The 17,557-nt window shown below is 52.8% G+C and overlaps 1 protein-coding gene across 1 annotated transcript in view; it reads right to left on the reverse strand.

The window, feature by feature from the left end:
• RIPOR3 (RIPOR family member 3) overlaps positions 1 to 17,245 on the reverse strand; it is a 77,228-nt gene extending 59,983 nt beyond the window's left edge. The window contains exon 1 of the mRNA XM_045885958.2: positions 16,859 to 17,245. The gene's annotated coding sequence lies outside the window, so the exon portion shown is untranslated. The remainder of the gene's footprint in view (positions 1 to 16,858) is intronic.
• Between the last annotated feature and the right edge of the window lie 312 nt (positions 17,246 to 17,557).

The following is a 17,557-nucleotide window of genomic DNA, read 5'->3' on the forward strand; positions in this document are numbered from 1 at the left end:
TAAATACCCTTGGGAGAGAACATTAATCATCAACTAGCAACATTAACATCCCTCCGCCCCACCCCGTCTCCTGACTGGAACCTCTCCACCTTGTCCCCAGAGGAAACTTCCCTGCCTGTTCTAGAACATTTCAGAATAACTTTCTGCTGCAAGTTTTCACATATCCTCACGCAGCTCAGCTTCCTGGCCTGGCTCCTCCACAGTGAGGGGAAGGCAGGGACCACGACAGGGAACTAACAAGCGTTTCTAGAGTCTGGCTCTTGAAATTTTTTTCTGGGGCAAATTCTTTTCTGCCCCCCGCGCCCCGCCCCGGCTTTAGGAACCTGAAAGGCACAGCAGCAATGGAAGCCTAGTGAAGGCTTTGATGTCAGATAGACCTGGGGACAAAACCTAGGCTGCCACATTCTCGCTGTGTCATCATGGACAAGTTGCTTCACCTCTCTGAGCCTCAGCTTTCCCTAAATTGTGGATGATAATACCACCCACTGTGTTGGGTCGCTTCTGAGAATTGGATATTCTAATGCTTGCACAGCCTGACATAGTCCGTGGTAGTTACAGTATTAGTATTTGTGGTTTTCTCATTTAGATCGGCTTAGACCAGGGCAGGAATGAAGGAGGATGGAGGCGAGAGAGAGATTGAGAGCGAGCAATCTCAGAATGGCTGCATCACTCGGCCCTGGGGTGTCCTGACAGCATTCTCGTCAGCATGTCTGGTCACCCTCTGGAGATCTATCTGCTTCATCCTTTCGGAGGTGAGGGATGGTTCATTCTTCCCCAGGTGGGGAATCTGAGGCTGGCCCTCTGCCCAGGTCCCAGAGTTTGCCGACAGGGACTGAGCTGTGACAGAGGCTCTGACCACCGAGTCCGTAGTACTTTGTCACAGCACCTGAACAGATGAAGGCAATTGTTATATCCTCACTGCTCTGAATGTTTCTCCTTCAGCACATTTACCACGACTCTAATTGAGTGTGTGATAATTTCTGTAACAAGTAATAGTGTGAAGAATATGACTGCTTCCCTCTATGCCTCTCTGGGTAAACAGCCCTTCCCCTTGGTCCTCAGATATCCATCTGCCTGAGGATCATGCGCATTCATACAGAGAAACAAAGAGCAGGACTGTGGCAATATTCAGTTCCTCATAATCAAAACAGATTTTGCCACAAGACAGTAGACTTAAAAGCCACCACTGTGAGAAAACATTTCTTTTTAAGCCCTTTAGGTACCAATAAACATAGCAAAGGTGTAGTACTTCCCAAAGAAAATAGAGGTCTCCGTTCACCCATGCCCCCAGGCTTGCTGTCTAGGGCAGAAGGAGAGCATGCATAGAAGAAGGGAGGACATCCTCCTGCCCCTCTCTTGGCTTCAGCCCAGAGAGCACAGGGACATAGAGGAGGGTGGTGATGCAGGGTAGGGATGCAGGGTTACTTGGGTTCAAATTCCAGCTCTGCCACTTAAGAACTCTCTGACCGGGAGCATATTATTATTTCACATCTCTGTGCCTCAGTCTCCTCTTCTGTAAAATGGGACTCAGAGTACTTCCTCACAGAGTTGCTATGAATGTTTAATGAGTTAGCGTGTGAAGTGCTTAGTGTAAATTCTGGTATTTACAGGCAATCTAAGTATCAGCTACTTCTATTTTACTTTATTATTTATTTATTATATTATAGTTTGTTTATTTGTTTAATACAAGTAGAACCAGCTCCTAAGGCAGGGATTTGCACTGACCCTCTGGGGACTCAAAGGGGAAGCTACATTGAGACCACTGCCCATCATTTTAAGTTGGGGGGACCATGCAAATGCCCCAGGATGAAAGGAAGGAAGCCTTCCCCAATGTTGTGCTTTCCCTGACTACACGGGGTCCTCCCATGGCTGGGATGGGACCCAGAATGTCCCCTTTCATAGAGGGGACACTGTGTTGGGATGGTGGACAGCCCCAGCAGGGTCCAGATGCAGTGGAGGCAAGGGCTCTGAGCCAGGGAAGAGACAAGTCAGCCAGGCAGGGCTCTGGGCCCAGAGCACGTGTTCTTCCAGCCGCCAGCTTCAGCCCCAAGTGCCAGAGAGGCTTGTAGTGATCCCTGACAACAGACGTGGCTAGAATCCCCGACCCCCTCCACCAGGAAGCCTCCAAGGCTCCAGACCCCATGCCACCTTGGAGGGGGCTGAGGATGGAGCAGAAGGAAATCTGAGACCGACCATTACTTAAAGACATTACCTAAAAGATCTAAAGTACTGGGTCAGATTAAATTGACCAGATTAGACTAAATCTAGTGTTCTTCCTTGTTGCCCTGGGACTAGGGTTTGTGAGAAATCTCAGCTCAGTTACAGAAATAACGAAAAGACATTTCTTTTTCTGCAGAGGCACGTGATGCTATGGATAAAGATGCAGCCTCAAGGTCTGTCACCAGCACGGAGCTGCTGGGGGCGGAACCGCACCTGTCCGAAATGCACTAGGCCCTCCACAAACACCCCCTGAAAAAGTGAGGGCACCATTCACCCCTGACTGAGCGGTGGCAGACAGGCGGCGCGTGTCTGGGACCGGGGAGGAGGAGGAACTCTTCCCGGCTTCCTTCGGGGAGGGGGGCAGACAGGGGTCCCACCGCCCGGCCTTCGCTCTCCTCTTCAGGACCCACTGACTGGCTTTCATGGAGAGAAAGTGTCAAAAGTGATATGATGCCGCCTCCACCACCGGTGACTCAACCGCATCCGCATGCACCTGCTCGCATGCACACCCGCACTCTAGGCACCTGCACGCACGCGCACACGCACGCACATACGGGCACGCACACGCACACGCGCCCGCGCATGCGCACATGCCCCCGCACGCATGCACCTTCCTGGCTGGCTGACTTTGCAGAGGCGACCTGCCATGCAGGGGAGGGCCCCGTGGCTGGGATCGGAGGGCCACCACCCCGAGACGTGAATCCTGCCCACAGCACTGAGCAAACCGAGAAGCGGATCCTGCTCCTGAACCTTGAGACGCGTAGAGCCCCACGGACACCTTGACGCGCCAGTGACAGAGCCGGAAGCAGAGGACCCGGCCGCCGCGCCTGCAACCTGACCTGCGGAAACTGTAAGATCATAGACATGTGTTGTTTAAGGTACTGAGTTGTGGGGACATGTGTCATGCAGCCGTGGATAACTAATCCAGCCTCTCGTTAGCTCTGTGCCCCGACCCAGCTACTTTGTGTGTTCCTTGATCTAGAAAGGGACATAATAATTGCGCCCCCACTTTCTGGGTTCATTGTGAGGACCAAGAGAATGAACAAATGAATGAATGGGACAACTGGCTGGAGCAGTAAGATTACAGAATCAGGAAATGAAGCCCGAGGGGTAGAGCAAAGTGAGGCTGCAGAGAGTCCTCCCTGGGTAGCCGCCACAAGGCCAAGTGCCCAGCCGGAACCCCCAGGAAGATCCCTCACCAAAGCGAAGCCCCACTTCTACCCTTACTTTGTCCCAGTGAGTTTCTCCTGGGGTTCTAAAGGACCATTGCTCAGGGTTACCTGGCTGGCTCAGTCCATGGACCATGCAACTCTTGATCTCGGGGTTGTAAGTTCAGGCCCCACATTGGGTATAGAAGTTACTTAAAAATTAAAAGACCAATACTCAGAGCTACCTGTGGTCAGGGCGCCCAGCATCCTTTGCCCTCCACCCTGCCATCCCTACACTGGGTTCTGCCATCCCTTCTTCATGGATTAGGTTCCCCATGGGGCTGCTGTTGTCCAAAAGCTGGCCAGGCTTGGTGCCATGGAGACAAACAAGCCGGCAGCCACAGCATCTGATAGCTCTAGAAACTGACCCTCGTGGGAGAGCCGCAGCCAGCTGGCGTGAGTACCAGGAGCTGGCCAATGCTCCTGGGCAGTCAGTCCTGGGGGAGATAGGGATAGAGGGGAGGGGTCAGGCTTCAGCCTTCACATGGTAACAGATGCCTGATTCCAAGTCAGAACAGACTTTTGACTTGGATGCATGTCCAAGCAAGCCTGCAGAGCTTTGCCCTGCAGATGTGGGATCCCCAAACCTGAGCTGGACCCACTGTGCCGCCCACCTCTTAACTACCACCTCAGTTTTAAGGACCCAGAGATGTGCACATCCATCCCCCATCTCATTTGGGGTTGGAGCCACTTGGGCAGAAGGGGCACAGGGACCACATGGCCATTGTCTGTCCTCTTTTCACTGCTGAGCTGGGGACTGAATCAGACCCTTGATGTCCACAGGCATGCACACTGGTTGCCAGGCCATGGGCAGCCCACCTGTAGCAGGTGGTGGCTCGTGGTAACCCCAGCCCTCCTCCTGGGTCCTCCCCACTCAAGCTAATCTCACTTCTTGGATTCTGGGCACACGGGCTAGCCAAGCTGGGTGACAGCCAACATTGGCACTGGTCTCCCAATTGCCCTGAGCGTTAGGGACTGGGAGAAACCTCCTTGCACCGTGTGCATGCAGCAAGTTAGGAGCCTGCCCCTAGACCCACAGCCAGAAGGCACAGCGCTGCTTCTCTCTTGTCCTGATTGGCTCTTCTCTGTACCCCAGCAACGCCATGCCCGCCCTGCCGTATCATCATGATAACAATGATTAGCATTCTTGAGAACTCTCTCTGTGGCACTAGCTCAGAAAATCCCCGTACACCCCCAGGGTAGGCTCTGTTAATAATCCCTGTTTTACAGAGGGGCTGTCTAAGGCCTGGCTGGTCAGTCGGTGAGGCAGGATTTGAACCCAGGCAGGTCTGGCTTTGGGGCAGTGCTCTCTGTGATGTGGCTGGCTCCTACACACTTGCTAGCCACGCTCTCAACTCTTAACATCTGCCATCCCCACCCCACCCCCGGGGGAGGTGGGGGCAAAGTTCTGCAGGCTAGCTCTGTTCTTGCGGAGCCCCTGATCTGCCCAGGGGCCTCCAACTTGCTCACAGGAGAAGGCTCCTGGCTCTCTGTGCTGACAGAGCAGCTATTTCCTGGCCCCAAAGCCCCAGTTGTTGGAAATTAGAATCCTTCCTCATGCCTCTGTGCTCGTGGCTTTGAGAGACTCCTGATTGCACACATCTCCCATTAGCCAAAACAAGTTATTTCCATGGCCGCGACACAGGCGTGTTAAAAGGTAAACTGCCATACATCATCTGGCAGCACACTCATTTGTCTCTGTCAAGCCCCATTCCGGCCCCACCAGGCCCCTGCTCACCCCTGGCTGTCAGAGAAACAGCTTCATCCTGCCTGCAAAGGCCTTCGCCAGGCCTGGCCCAAGGAGTCGGGGTTTGTGGACCCAACAGAGTGAATCACTTTGCGAGCATTCAATAGCATTGTCTCGATGACGAATAAATCACACCTTAATGGACCATTTTTCAATTTGTAAGCCCAAGTCAAGACTCCTAAAATGTTGCCAGATGTCAAGGATGAAATGTATGCGTCTGGTATGCTCTTACGCACATGAGGGTCGCAAGCTTCCTGCCCGCAGGAGAGCCGGGCACCAGTGACCCCAGGCAGAACACAACTTGGTGTTTGCCATTGTGAAAACAAGGTCCAGCTCCCCCGCAACCCCTCCCTGCCTTTTTATAGCCTCTTTGGGGGAGATGTGTCTGGAGAGAGTGGAGGGAGGTGTGGGCCAGGAGACAGCATAGCTCACATGGCTGGGATTCTGGGAAAGAAAGTACGATGACTCCAAGCCCTTGGAATGGGATTGGAGGGTCTCAAAACCTTGCTGGCTTTGGAGTCAGAGAGAAAAGGCTTGCTCCCAGATGTGCTATTTACCAGCTGTGTGACCTTATGCAAGTCAGCTCACCTCTCTGGCCTCAAACAGAGATGATCCTAGAACTTGCTTCACAAGGTTGTAGAGAGGGCTCAGCAGGGGAGGAATGAAAAGAGCACAGAAGAGTGCCCGGCACATCGTTGGTGCTACACAAAGTCTGCGGTAAGAGATGTGGCAGGAATAGCTACTGTTTCCTAGGTGCGGTGGGCCCCCAAAATTCACGTCTACCCAGAGACTCGGAATGTGACCTTACTTGGAAATAGAGTCTTTACGGACAGAACTAGTTAAGATGAGGTCACACTGGATTGGGGTGGCCCTAAATCCAATCACTGGTGTCCTTAGAGGAGGAAGAAGGCCATGTGAAGGCAGCAAATACCTGCTTATTCATTTGTTCACCCGCTCAGGGCAAGGACAGCGGCAGCCGAGGCCGGCCCCCGGGGCCAGCACCCCTGGTCCAGGGAGCCATCTGGCCCATTCAGCACCCACAAACAATTCCTAAGTTTACCCCTGGATTTTCACGATCTGGATTTGCTACGATCGCTGCTGCTGAGTCGTTAGGGTAGGGCAGAGAGGGCCAGAATAGAAGCAAAACCACACATCGCCGTGTAGTCCAACAGCAAAGCTCCCCCACCCTGGGTCAGGAGTGTTTTTCTACCAGGAAACAAGAACAGTTCATGTGAGTTTGTTCACCCTTTGTCCTAGGACACAAAAATGTCAGAAATGTGCAAGGGCCCTGGCCGCAGAGGGACACTGTATCTTGCCCCGAAGGTCCATTTCCTGCATGGGGCGGAGGGTCAGGGTGAAGACCACTGCGCAGAGTCAGGACAAGTGAGTACTGCTGTGTGCATGCCGTGGGGGGCCGGTGAAGCTCCCCTTTCTCTGGGCCCTGGATTTCTTATTTGTAAAATGGGGGTGATGATGCCTGATGCCTCAGCTCACAGAGTTATGTAGAGCAGATGTCATAAATGCAGGTTCGGTCTTATGGGGCTCTTTGTTCTCCCAAAGGGGTCAACAACATGAGAAAAGAGCCCCTCTAACAGGGCCTCTCCCAGACCCCACTTTATAACAAGCAGACTTGACCCTGACACTCAGTCCTTATGTATTCACTAAGCACCAACTGCATGCACGATGCTGTGCCGGTTTCTAGGAGGCTTTTTACAACTGTTCTTACTACTGATGAACAATGTCAGCAGTCGCCACCGCGTACTGAGCATTCATAGATCCAGAACATCACGTGCTTTGCCTCTCTTAATCCTCACAACACATCCGCCAGATAATGTCATCAGAACTCCATTTTTGAGAGAAGACTCAGTTCAGAGGGAGTACGACTCGCTGAAGGCCACACAGTGAGTTTGGACTCCCTTTAGACTCTGCTCCAGATGAGACGTTCTGCCTTCAAGGACCCACAGCCCAGCGCGGTGAGACCCAGACCCGCCCGTAGCAAGACATTCCTAACACAAGCTTGTATTTCTCACGCCTGCCATGGTGTCAGACACTTCAGAGTGTTACAGTGTGTTACGTCACTGCGACCTCCCAAGACCTTCCTGAGAAGTTGTTGCCATCACTATGATCATTATCCCACCCAGACAGAGGAGGACACAGAAGGGCAGGTTACGTGGGTGGGAGCACTGAGAAGTTAGGCACCAAATCCAGCCTTCTTCCACATCGGAGATTCTCAAGCACCGTGCATTTTGCCTCCGAAAAGAGAGCTGGCTACCACTGGTACTAAATCAGTGCAGTGTCAGTCAAGGGTATTTGGAGTCCAGATCCCAGGAAGCTTCCAGGAGGAAGAGGCTTGCAGAGGATGGGCAGAACCTGCATGGTGCAGATTCCCTCTCCCCAGACCCACCTCAGTACATTTGCCAGGAACCTGGGAGCTGGATGGCCCCGGCCCCGGCCTTTTGAAACTCACCGCTTGGTGCCTCACTCCCCCGAGGGCCTCGGGAGGAATCTGTCCCGCCTGGCTTGGGGAAGGCCTGGCCCCACCTCCCACCGGCCTGTCCGCATGCCAGGCCAGGGCTGACCCTTCACCCGCACATCTCTCATTCTGCAGGCCCCAAGAAGCAAAGTCCAGAGCCAAGGTTATCGTGGGGGTCACATACCTTAGGGGTGGGGTGGGTACACAGAGCCACAGGCTATTCAAGGCAGCATTATTTGCAATCATAAAAGACTGGAACCGACCTCGAGTCCATCAGCAGGGGACTAGGTCGAGGTACTTTGGCACGACCACATACGACTCAGGTGTCAACGGGGGGGAAGAGCGAGAGGGTTTTGAGTAATAAAAGCTGACGTTTATGAAGGATTTGAGCCTCTCCCACGTGCATTGACTCATTTGATCCTACATCAGTCCCAGAGGAGGGACCATTATCATCACTTTAAAATGAGGAAACAGAGGCACCCAGAGGTCAGGTCCCTGGCCCAAGGCTCCTGGCCATACCCGATGGAGCTGGGGCTTGGTGCAGGCAGGGCGCGTCAGAACCACCCCGCTTTCCGCCTCCCCGCTTCTCCATCTAGCCAGGGGTCCCTTCTCCAGGAGCTCCCTGAAACCTGGGAAAGAAGAGAAACGCTCAGATAACCTCCAGCACTTTCCAGCCAGCTCTGGCCCGGGGGAGCAGGTGTAATCAGAGGAGCTTGACTGAAGCCTCCTGCGTCTGCAGCAGATTCTGGTAACTCAGACGCCGTGGTAGCCAACTGCTCTCTACAGTCAATTACAGCCCGCGGGGCCCACTGATTATCTTTATAGCCTTTCCTGGAGTCATGACAAGGAAAACTAAATGATCCGCAGGACCCCTTTCATCACGAACAGCCGGGTTTCACAGTTGGGGGTGGAGGAAGGAAAGAAAGAAATTACTTTTTTCCCCACTTTGGAGCTAATCTACAGAACTCAAGGCTGGGCGGCCAACGTGTTGGTGTTGAGAAAAGCTGTTCTCAAGCAGAACTAATTGGCAACAGAAATGGAATTTTTCCCCCCCAAAAAAGTATACACATGCTTTATCCCTGGGAATTTGGGGAATAGGTATTCCAGACAATGCTGATTACGACTGCCCGCGCACAGCCGTCCACCTCCCACGGGCAAGGCCAGAAGGCAGCCCGCGCGGGCTGAGCGGAAGCCCGCTCGGCCTGTTTCGCAACAGGATGGTCACAAAGGTCCGTGGCCCAGAGCAGCCCAGCCTGAAGTGGACGTTTGCTGTCCTGCTGCCCAGCACCACTTCCCTCCTCCTAGAAACAGCAGTTGGCTTTGGGATCCCCCATGCCCCGATCCCAGACACTGGTTTGGGGGGACTTCATCCCCTCTCAGCTCCAGGGATGAGCCCTGGCGGGTATAAGCCAAAGAACGTATTCCAGGGAAATCTGAGGAAGAGGCCTACAACCCAACAAGAAACAAGAAGGCACAAAAAAAGAATATCTAATGAAGCTTCTAGGAAAGAGAGCTCTTGAGATTTTAGAGGGGCAGAGAGGTTGAAGTAACCTGCCCAGAGTCACACAGCCTGGTAGTCAGGGATCCAGGATATGAACCGAGGTCTGTAGGATTGGCGACTTTGTGACATTTAACTCCTAGGCTCTACGAAGAGGGGCATAGCCTCTGGAGGGAGCTGGACAAACCGATTCAACCCCGTCTCTGCCATTTACTATCTGTGGGATTTCAGGCAAGTTACTTAACCTCTCAGGGCACCTGGGTGGCTCCGTCAGTTAAGCGTCCGCCTCTTGGTTTCGGCTCAGGTTGTGATCTTGCGGTTATGGGATCGAGCCCCATGTTCGGCGGTGCGCTCAGTGTGAAATCTGCTTCAGATTCTTTCTCCCTCTCTTTCTGCCCCTCCTCTCCCCCTCTCTCTCAAATAAATAAATTTTTTTTTAAGATTTTATTTATTTATTTGACAGAGAGAGAGATAATGAGAGCAGGAACACAAGCAGGGGGAGTGGGAGAGGGAGAAGCAGGCTTCCTGCAGAGCAGGGAGCCTGATGTGGGACTCGATCCCAGGACCCTGGGATCATGACCTGAGCCGAAGGCAGACGCTTAACAACTGAGCCACCCAGGCGCCCCAATAAAATATTTTTTTAAAAAAAGTTACTTCTCTGCCCTTCAGTTTCCATATCTGCGAAGTGGGGCCTATAAGAGCACCTCTGTTTGTGATCTGAGGGTTGAATGGATCAACAGCAATACACGTAGAGTGTGAGCAATAGTACCTGTCGTGAGTGAGAGTTTGTCCCTTCCCACCTCCCCCCCCCCCCGTCACTCTGTGTCCCACACATGGCGAGAACCAGACTAAGTAAAGGCAGGGGGAGGGGAAGAGGGAGCTATTAGTGCAATGAGGGCAAGGTCTCGAATTCCCTCTGCACATGTTCCTTCCTGTAATGTGGCGGTCGGGCTCGATTCCCCTCTTCGCTCTGCCACAAAGATGGGAGACGTCATGAACCCGCGGCCCACTCAAGGCTTTGGCTATACTTAGACCTAGAGATACACAGTGAGTGGCAGCCAGGCCTGTCCACGGTGGTGGCGGTGGAGATCCAGGGGAAATTCCACTCATTCAAGTGGCGGAAAGCAAGCCATTAGACAGATGCCACATGGTCGAGGGTGCATGTGAATTGGCAGAGCCACAGTGGAAAATAGTTTGGGACGAGATTTCATATGCCCCAAACCTGCAGTCCTGCTTCTGGGTGGACACGGGAGACGCACCCCAGAATGGGATTGGAGGTGCAAGGGTGCTCAGAGCAGTACCACTTATGATAGCAAGCGCACAGGAGGGAGACAACCCGGCCGCCTCTAGACGTGGGAAACACGTGGTCCGCCCCGCGATAGCGTATAGCCATGGAAGATGAGGAAGCAAGGAGCCGTGTGCAACCACGGGGATGAATTTCAGTGATAAATGCTTTATGGAAACAGAAGCGGCACAAGACAACGTAGATCTTTTTATAAAGTTCAAAAATAAATAAAAGTCAGTAATCTATTGTTTGGGCATAAATATTTTTTTTAAAAAACAAGGGAAGTCGGGATGATGAAAAAGTTCTGCAAGTGGATGGCGAGGACAGTTGTACAACATCGAGAATGTACCTGATGCCACCGAATTGTATACTTGAAACTGGGTAAAATGGTAAGTTTTATGTATCTTTTACCACAGTTTTTTTAAAGAGCCATAGAAAGGGGTGCCCGGGTGGCTCCGTCAGTTAAGTCCCAACTCTTGATTTTGGCTCAGGTCATGATCTCAGGGTGGTGAGATCGAGCCCTGCGTTGGGCTCCGTGCTCAGCGGGGAGTCTGCTTGGGATTCTCTCTCTCTCCCTCTCCCTCTGCCCTTCTCCCACATGCATGCATGCTCGCTCTCTCTCTAAAAAACAACAACAAAAAAAACCCCTAAAAATAAATAAAAAGCCATAGAAAGATAAACACAATATTCAAGATCGTAGCTACTGCGGTGGAAAGGAGCATGTAAGTAGGGATAGATAGTTGTCAAAGTTCTAGTTCCCAGGCTGGGGAGTGGCTCTATGGGGATTTTTATTTTATAAATAAATGTGGTGAGACTGCTAGATGGAAGCTTGAATGGGGCTGTTCAGGAGTCTCTTTCAGTGTGTCCTGAGGAGGTTATGATTAATTCACTTCTACTTGAGGTCTATTTTATAAGTCTTGAGGAAAGCTCTCTGGACCAGGATTTGGGGACCAGGGATCTAACAGGGACTGCTGGGCAAGTGAGCAAGGCCTTCGGCCATTCCCTCTGCTATTAATGGGGCGTAGGACTGTCCGGTCCCTGGTGGAGTGGGGTGGGAGGGCATCCAGTGGTGCATTTGCAGGGCACATGTCTGCCCTCCTCCACATGCTTGCATCTGCAGGGTCTTCCCTCACTCATTTGGAAGGCAGGGTTAGGCATGCTCCTCAGAGGAGCATGGTGGAGCAGGCGTGGCGGATCCAGTTCAAGGGACAGCACAGTAACAGCCACCTGGCCACAGCAGAATCCCACAACAGATCCCATAACCTGCCTGACTCACAGTGTATCTGAACTCCAGCATGGGAGATGGTGTTGTTTACCGGCCCGCCAAGCCCACCTGAGACAGACAAGAGGGGTGAGCGCAGAGCCACGTGAGGAGTCCAGAATCTGGGCCTGGGCTGGTTTGACAGAGTACCTGGTGGTGTACGGTTCCACTGCCTCTCGTTACACAGATGAACGGCCCCTGCGTGAGCTGGCAAGGGTATGGAAGTGTGCTATTCATAAATGAAATGTAGTACGTGGTTAGAGATTCCTGGTGACCCTAATGCATGGTTCTCCCAGAAGGTTTGACTGCCTTGTCACTCTTGGCAACATAGTAAGCCAGGTAGTTCTACAAGTTTATTGAGTGCCTACTATGGAATATAACACTGAGCAAAACAGGCAAAAAAAAAAAAAAAAAAAAATATATATATATATATATGTATATGTATATATATATCTGTACCTCAGGAAACTCACATTCCAGTAGGGGATATTTAAGAAAAGAAAAATACATAGTATGCTAGATGATGGTAAATGGGAAGAAATGAACCATGTGGAGATTTGGAGAGGGAGTGTTCCAGGCAGAGGGGAAAGCAAGTGCAAAGGTCTTGAGGCAGGACTGTGCCTGGCACAATTGAGAAGCAAGTGTGGCAAGGGGGAGAGCAGGGGAGATGAGGTCCAGATCCTACAGGGCCTTGTGGGCATGGTGAGGACTTGGCCTTTTACTCTAGGTGAGGTGGGCCCAAGACTGGAGGGGCAGGAGGGTGTTCTGAGCAGAGGAGGGACAGGATCTGATTTCATTTTAATAGGACCCTGCTGGCTGCAGATAGAGAACACACCATTAGAGAGGCAAGGGAAGCAGACCCCAATGAGGAGACAACTATAACAACTCAGAGAGAAATGGCCTCCTGGACCAGGGACCAGGGTGAGGGCAGGGGATGGGACAGGAAGTGGTCAGTTTCCAGTTACAGGTTGAAGGGAAAGCCAGTAGAATTTCTTTTTACTGATAAGTGGAAACAGTTTGGTTCTACTTGTGTATCTTGGGGTCAAGAAAGTTTGAGACCTGGTTAGAAAGTAGAGATATGGTTATCAAAATAGATCCCTTCTTCCAACCTCCTGGGGCTTCTGATATGCAAGCATTGAAAGGAATGTTGTAGGTCTCCATGAGCTAACGTGGATGAACACTCAGGATATATTGTCAAGTGGAAATAGGAAGATGCAAACTAGAATGTACAGAATGAGCCCATTTTTGAAAACTAAAATTATAAGAAAAGAAAGATGCAAAAACGAGTGAATGAATGGTCTGGAAGAATAGATACCTGACTCTAAACAGTGGTTGTCTGGGGTGGGAGCCGCTGAGATCGAAACTCAGGATCACCCTTCCGCACACAAATTGAAATAATTATAAAACCCATTTGTAATTTTTTTTTATTATTTATTCGACAGAGAGAGAGACAGCGAGAGCAGGAACACAAGCAGGGGCAGAGAGAGAGGGACAAGCAGGCTCCCCGCTGAACAGAGAGCCCGATGCGGGGCTCGATCCCAGGACCCTGGGATCATGACCTGAGCCGAAGGCAGCCACTTAACTGACTGAGCCACCCAGGTGCCCCTGTAATTATTTTTAAAAGTGCTGTGAGCATGGCTCCATTCTCCATCATAGCCGTGCTGCTCTGAGCCGGTGTCCCCACCTGGGCCTCCTCCTTGGCCTCAACTGTAAGAGACGGAACTCAGGAATGAGGAATACTTTCCTCGGTCATTCACTGGCTTGGGAGAATCTGGAAAGGGCCCACCTGGCTCCCAGGGTTTCTAAAAATAGAAAGTTGTCTTAACTTTCCTATAGGTTTGGCTTAGCTGTTACTTCTCCTTGTTCCAAAATGCTGTTTCTATTAGTCATGCTCTGCACATGAAAATAAACTACAGCGGGAGCAAGACCGTAAGCGGATGGAATTAACAGGGAGCTGCTAATGATGGGTCACCAGAAATGCCCCTGCACACAGAGCCTGGGAAGGCAGTGAGGAGCCCAGGGCCACCGCAGTCTGCACGGGGGCCCAGATGTGGCCTGTATAGATGACACCTCCTACCCAGCCTAGTCTCTGCATCCTTTCCACCGCTCAGAACAGGAGTGAGGAGTTGAGCTGTTGGTATGTTTTAGGCAAGAGGAGGAAGCGGATATGTTTGTGTCCAGGCTCAGTGCCTGGAGTTTGACTCCCTTTGGGTGAGGGCTAAGGATGATCCATGCCAGGATTTCTGAGACCCTGGGCACAAGCGTACGTGCCGTGGGGCCGGTGGGGAGCTGGTAAAGGTTAGCAGTCAGCACTCCAGGAGAGAGAGCATGTGTGTCCGTGTGCACGTGTGCGTGTGCGTGCACACACGTGTACATAGGAATATATGCACATAGACGCACAGCTAGGTTTATTATAGATTGTACTGATGTAAAGGATGGGCAGCACACAGTTTACAGACAAAAATAAAATTTACAATACCCCTTGTAAGTTTCATATACACTCAACTGAGTCATACGGAAGGGGTCTGTTGATTTTTGCCCCCAACCCTTGTATCTGTAGTCAGCCTACGCTTACAGTGTTGAGTGAGGGCCGCTCAAGGCTGGTGGTTATTTTCCTTTACCTTAAGGAGTCAGACAAAAGTGATACAACAAAGTGTAGTTTGTCAATGAAGTGAGCAAGTGCCTTCATTCTGGGGCTATTCACAACGGAACAGCCACAGAGGGGACACGCTTCTATGCTTAATCTGCGTCGTTAACTTTTCCTGTCTCCTCCCTCAAGTCTAGTCAGGCAGCAAAACAATAAATCGAGCCCTGAGTCATCCTGTTACCAGTTCCCGTGGTTTAAGGACTCCCACTGCGGCCGATTGCCCAGGCCACCAACCTGGGGTCACCGCGCGTGGACTTGGGGAGAGATGCGCAACAGCGGACTATCAAATGTGCTTCCACCAGCCAGCACGGATGAAAGTCACCTCGGGAGCATCCAGAGCAGCAAAATGTCCTTTCAGACATGGAAAGGGATGAGCAGTGAGTACTCATTACCTTTGTAACACCATTGATTGAATTACAAGTCTGTGAAATTTAATTTTTAATAACGGCTCTGTTAAGCAATTCTTTCCCCACACTTCTGACAGTCTGACCATTGGCTTTCAAGAGCCGGGACAAGCTGGCTCCAGCACACCACAGTGTAGGGACCATGTGGCAAAGAGTGTCATGGGTTGGGGAGGAAGCTAGTCCCTCCATCTCTGCCCAGAACCCAGAGCAGCTCGGGGACACAGAGGGTGGGGGGTGGGGGTGCTATGAGAGTCTCAGGTGGGCAGAGGCAGGAGGAGGCAGGAGAGGACGAGCAGGGCAGGAGCCCAGTTGGTGGGCACATGTGAGATACCCCTTCACTGCTCCCCAGAAAGAACTGGGGGGCCCTGGGAGAGGGGTTCTGAGCTTCTGATGCAGAGTACGTAAGGGCTTCCTAGCCAGTGCGCATCTTGGTTAAATCACTCCCCACAAAAGCAGTCCATTTGGCTCCTCAGAAGCTCGCAGGGCCAAAGGCCTGGGATCGCTGATGTCAGGAACAAGGCCCTCAGTCCCTTCTTCAAGCCCACCTTCATGCCCACCTCCTCTGGCGCCTTCCCTGGTGGCAGGGCTCTTGGGAGATCTTTGTCTTCTCTAAGCTTATTGAGAACTTAAGTGCCCTCCAAGCAGGCTCTCAGAATTTTAAAAGTTGCAAAGAGATTTTAGAGATTTCCTAAAATAATCCCTTCATTTTATAGGTGAGGAAACAGAGACCCAGAGATGGGAGGTGACTTGGTCAAGGTTACAAGAAAAATCAAGGGCAGAAGTGGGTAGGATGATCAGTTGTCCCGGTGTGCCTGGGACTGGGTGGTGCCAGGACCCCCACTCAGGTCTTGACTCAAGCCCAAGGCAGAGGGCCTGAGCCAATCCCCAAAAGGAAGGGAGGCCTGAGTCAATACAGAGCTGCTGCAGGGTGGAATTTTCCAAGAGGAGAGAAAAGAGGAGGCCACATCTGGGTGCCGGGATCTCCAATTCTGCCCCGATGCCTGGCACTGAGGGATTTCCCACCTGCCTCGGCCCTGCTGTGTTTTTCCTGGGCCCTCGGATGTAACGTGCATCCTCCTCCTCTGTGCCGGGGAGACACTCATGGACTCGATCTGCAGCTTATCTCTGATGCGGCTGCAGCTGTGGGGCTGTATATGCAAATAGCCTCTGATAGTATTAATGCGTGATTCCCCCCGGGGGAGGCGTGTACAAAGCTCTGTATGTGTTTCACAATTCTGTTTCGTCCAGAGGAGCAGTGGGGGCCCAGAATGATTTGAAACAGATTTTTGGAAAAGCAAAATAAAATTGGAACAAAACCTAGTAGAGGCATGTGCCACTCTCCCCACGCCCAGCTCTCCCCACCCCTGCCTGATGTTCACTCTCTTCTCCCGTCCCCAGGAGCCTCCTACAGCAGGGTGGTGAGCCCAGCACACAGCATCGGTCCCTCTCCATTCCAGCCAGGAGCCCCTGCCCGGGACGCGTGCCCCCACCCGTCCAGAGCTGAGGGCTGCCCAGCCTGTGGCCGCCTCTCTCTGACCTCTCTGCCTGCCTCCCACGGGTAATCCTCCCCCCGACACCCTCCTGCACCCCTGCTTCCTGGGGAGATCACGGAACCAGAACAGAATACAGACTCCTGGAAGTGGACAGTTTAGGGCAAATCAATCAGAAAGGCAGAGATGGGATTCTGATCTCTGCCACCGGCCAGCTGTGTGACCCTGGGCGAGTCACTTCACTTCTCTGAGCCTCTGTTTGCTCAGTGTACCAGGAGGCTAATGCTGGCCCCACCGGTGGCTCATGGGGATCCCCTGAGCTAGAGCTTCACAAATGCCTCGCACAGCTTCTGGCATATGGCAGATACACAAGAAACCCGGTCACAGTAAAAGCCCCTTAAAGAGCAGCTGTTCCAGCCACTCCATTGCAGAGATGGACAAACGGAGGCCCAGGGAGGGGGGAGAACTCGCCCAAGGCTACACAGCAAGCCCCTGCAGTCCCATCCGGCCCCCTCGCCGCCGGCTCCCCTCTCCGAGCGAGCTCCGGGGTGGAGTGTGCACAAGGGCTGGCCTCCTCTCACCTCGCCTCCCTCTAGCGTCTGGTCCCCGCGCCGGCCTCACTCACCGGCGAGCAGGTACCCGCGTTCAGGCGGGAGCACGCCTCCTCCTCCAGGCAGCCTGGCTTTCTCTGTCGCCGAGGTGAGCGGCGGCTCCCATCCGCAGCAGGAGCCCAGTTGGGACTCTGGGAAGCCCGTCCAGACTAGCCACTCGGGAGGTTGCTCACAAGGAGCCCACTGTCCCCCGGTCTCCCTTGTGGTGCCGAGGGCCGGGGGACAGCGCGCTGCCGGGCTCTGATAGTGCAGCCGGCCTCTTATCTGGCCTGGGTCCGGGTGCAGGCGGCCGTTGGAGCAAGGGTTCCAGGAAGCCTGCCTGGGCCCCCCCCCCCCGGCCGGCCCGCTCTCCCCGGATGCTGCCTGCTTCTCTGGACGCGGCCGATTGCCCGTCAGTGTCACTGAGCTCTGCCAGGGAGAATTCCATGCTGGCCCCCAGCAGGCGGGGCCCCCACCCCTTCACGTCCCACCCCCCACTCCCATCTTGGCAAGGGGATGGGAAAAGGCAGCTAATTTCAAGCCCGCACAGCGCTTGTGGTCGTGTCCTGAACTCTCTACGATTAATCACGGAGCATCTGATTTCTGCTTCGCCTCAGAAGGGGGTGTGGGGATGCCTGGAAGTTTCTGTTTACTCCATTCTGCGCCCGGGCTGTGTGCTAATCACAAACAGACAGGGACACAGCCTTGCCCTCCCTCCTCCGCCCCTGCCTCCT

This window comes from Mirounga angustirostris, unplaced genomic scaffold, assembly GCF_029215605.1.
Source record: "Mirounga angustirostris isolate CCGP_5_RB_7025 unplaced genomic scaffold, mMirAng1.0.hap1 SCAF_10, whole genome shotgun sequence".
Classification (NCBI taxonomy): Eukaryota; Metazoa; Chordata; class Mammalia; order Carnivora; family Phocidae; genus Mirounga; species Mirounga angustirostris.